We start from the raw sequence: 4,126 nt of genomic DNA, 5'->3' as shown, positions 1-4,126 counted from the left end.
CTTTTCCTATGAAAATAAGCAATTTCATGAACCTTCTAGAGGTCACCACTAATCTAGTGACTTAATCCTCTCCTTTGGGCCTCTTACTCTGTTTCAGGTTATCTATCCTTGCCTCCAGGCAGGACTACAACTAAGCCATGTAAGACAGATGGGTTTCTAGCTAGTCAAGCTATCCAGAGAAGTCATTTTCACAGCCTCTCAACATTAATCAAAATAACCAGGTCCAGAATTTAGGAGAAATAGCATAATGTTCCAAGCAGGCAAAACTTATTAGTAAAGAAACACAAATTAAATACTTTGCATACTATGTAAGGCTCTTTACAGGTCCAGACCTAAGCTTTTTTTTGTTTCTGAATGTCATTTTTTGTTATCATCTTTTTAAAGCCTTAAAGTCAGAGTGGTGATTTCTTCTCCCCAATCATTTCGATCCTCAAAAGATTGGAAAATTGTATTTTCTAAATAACAATGTGAAATTTTACAAAGGGAAAAGGAAGCTGTCACAAAATAAAATTTAAATAAAATATGGAAAAATCCAAGCTGCTTAACTGACTTTTAAGACTTCCCATCATTTTGCCTTTTCATGTCATCAGGGTTTACAGCTAATTTAATTTTTTTTTTTTTTTGCAGTACGCGGGCCTCTCACTGTTGTGGCCTCCCCTGTTGCGGAGCACAGGCTCCAGACGCACAGGCTCAGTGGCCATGGCTCACGGGCCCAGCCGCTCTGCGGCATGTGGGATCTTCCCGGACCGGGGCACGAACCCGTGTCCCCTGCATTGGCAGGCAGACTCTCAACCACTGCACCACCAGGGAAGCCCTAATTTAATAATTTTATCCTTCACAATTTCCCATCAACATTCACCATTTCTCCCTGTGCACCAAACATAAAGACCCTCTCCCAGGCTTTGTAGGCATACACGCTGCACATCACACAGTATACCCACCCATTCCTTATCAACAGGCCTAAATCTAACAGCATCCATAAAAGTCTCACTAAAAATGACTCCTACAAAATGATACCTCCTTCTACAGACTGAAAACAATGATAGCAGTGTTTATTAAACTCTATCATTATTTATTATTTACTAGTTAACATAGTTCAAGAAGTGTGAGAATTATGATGCACAAACTCACCTGTTCCAAGAGACATTCAATGAGCTAAGTATTATTATCCCTAATTTAAAAATTGAAAAAATAAACCTAACATGAATAGTAGTAATATTTACCAGCAATTTATTTGGCTCTTACTGTGTCTTAGGCACTGTTCTAAAATAATTCATTTTCCTCTATTATAGTAAGCTGTTATCCAATGAAATAGATTAGTGATGAACAAACATTTTCAAACGAGTGTTTGATTTTTCATTGTTTGGTTTGACATTGCTAAAAAATTCTCTATAATTTCAGGACACTTACCAGATCATGATGACAATGAAATTTTCTCCTCAAAGTGGAACACCGCTCTATGAAAGAGGAACAGTATGGAGTACTGATTCATATTTAGAACTATCTACTGAATTATTAATAGAATATTAATATAATATCGAAACTTCTAAACAATGAAAGAAGAATGCTGATCTTGGTGGTAAACAATGTCATGATTCAAGATAGTCACTGAGGAAAAAAATAAAAAGGGTGGGAGGAAACTTTTGGACGTAATGGATATGTTTATGGCATAGATTGTGATGACGGTTTCATGGATATATACTTCTTTCCTAACTCATCAGATTGTATACATTAAAAATATACAGCTTTTGGTACATCAATCATACTGCAAAGTTGCTTAAAAAAAAATAGCTGTCAAAGAGTCTCATAATCTCTGTACCTGACAAAATTACTATATTATTTCTGAACAATATATGTATATTTATTATACACACATAGTTCCCAATTTTCCATGTGGAGTTACTATTTAAAATGGTTAATCTAGGTAAATGACAAATCAATCCAGTTTTTAAAGTTATACATTCATTATGATAAATATAATTAAACTAATGGACCTGTAAGACATTGCCTGTCTCCTGTTCAATTTCGGAATAATATTAATTAGTTCACTACAGTTTAGTAAATTCTTATCAATTATATTAATGTTTTCAGTTTTTTTTTGTTTGCTTGTTTGTTTTGCGGTACGTAGGCCTCTCACTGTTGTGGCCTCTCCCGTTGCAGAGCACAGGCTCCGGACGCGCAGGCTCAGCGGCCATGGCTCACGGGCCCAGCCGCTCTGCGGCATGTGGGATCTTCCCGGACCGGGGCATGAACCCGTGTCCCCTGCATTGGCAGGCGGACTCTCAACCACTGCACTACCAGGGAAGCCCAGTTTTTTTAATTTAATTTTTAGTACAGCAGGTTCTTATTATATATTTTATACATATTAGTGTATATATGTCAATCCCAATCTCCCAATTCAACCCCCCCACCACTTTCCCCCCTTGTTGTCCATATGTTTTTTCTCTATATCTGTGTCTCTATTTCTGCCTTGCAAACCAGTTCATCTGTACCATTTTTCTAGATTCCACATATATGCATTAATATTTGATATTTGTTTTTACTTTTTCTGACCTACTTCACTCTGTATGACAATCTCTAGGTCCATCCACGTCTCTACAAATGACCCAATTTTGTTCCTTTTTATGGCTGAATAATATTCCATTGTAGGCTTTCACAGTTCTATAGTAAAAACTGATGATTGATAATATAATAAAAAGAATAAGTAATTTCCTCTATGGAGAGAAAAAATCTATTCTTTCCTGTCTTTGTACAAAAGTTGATGTGTAATATTTTCAGTCTTACTCCCTATTTCAGTTAACACCTAAAATTAAATCTATAGGTCTATAATTTTTAAAAAATCAATAAAATCAAGATAAATAACAAAAAGCTGACACTTAATGACACCAGAATTTTTAACCATAGGTGAAAGGTTTATATTCCTGCCACTGCTATGAAATTTTCTACAAATTTCAGAATAAGTGGAATTTTAGATACAAAAAAAAAAAAAAATGTGTTCAAGTGTCAGTTTAACTTGATGTATATTTTGAAAAAAAGTACAAGAATTCTTCGTGTCCTAGTTTGTTCAGATAGATTTTGAACAGATTCTTTTTCAAAAGACTATCTTCATAAAGGAAACAATAGATTGTATAAAAATGTTTCTAACATTAAGGTTTTCACTTATGTAAGTAAAATGTTTTGCAATCTGAAAATGATTTTTTCTTCATACTTGCTATTATAATACTTAAATGGTGCATAGTAACCAATTTTGCCTCATTACTAATTGCCTTTTTTTTTTTTTTTTTTAAATGACTCTATAGATGTGATAGAGTTAAGGATTTTTTTTTTTTTTTTTTAATACACAATGTATTTATTTATTTATTTATTTATGGCTGTGCTGGGTCTTCATTTCTGTGCATGGGCTTTCTCTAGTTGTGGCAAGTGGGGGTCACTCTTCATTGCGGTGCGCAGGCCTCTCACTATCGCGGCCTCTGTTGTTGCGGAGCACAGGCTCCAGACGCGCAGGCTCAGTAATTGTGGCTCACGGGCCCAGTTGCTCCATGGCATGTGGGATCTTCCCAGACCAGGGCTCGAACCTGTGTCGTCTGCATTGGCAGGCAGATTCTCAACCACTGCGCCACCAGGGAAGCCCTAATTGCCTTCTTAATAAACTTGATTGAGATGATAAATAGAAATCTACCTCAGTTTTATTAGGAAATATTTTAAGAGTGATTTTATATAGGTATTTTTTCCTCCCCCCAAAATATCTTACCAAATCAAAGAAGGACTCTTTCTTTAATCTAAGCATTGAGTAAACAATGTAAGCTAACCTTATATTGAAGAAAAATGTTTTCTCTCTTTAGTCCCTGCTAAGAATTCTATATTAAATAGAAATGCCTCACTCTAGGGATGGACGGATTTCTGCTGAATATGATGCATTTTCTTCTGTGGAAATTGTTTTGGGATTCTTTAAGATAAAAGATCTATATAAAAGTTATTATTTTCGGTTACCTGTCTTGGTTCCTTGATTCCTATATTGGCTATTTCCCAAAGGTAATTTTCATTAAACCTTACACTGTAACACTTCTGGACCTTCACCTCTTTGTGTTTGCTTCAGTCGGTGCTCTCAGACTCAGAAATGTACAGG

Source organism: Lipotes vexillifer, unplaced genomic scaffold, assembly GCF_000442215.2.
Source record: "Lipotes vexillifer unplaced genomic scaffold, Lipotes_vexillifer_v1.1 scaffold380, whole genome shotgun sequence".
NCBI classification, from domain to species: Eukaryota; Metazoa; Chordata; class Mammalia; order Artiodactyla; family Lipotidae; genus Lipotes; species Lipotes vexillifer.
Note: the sequence above shows the minus strand (reverse complement) of the source record.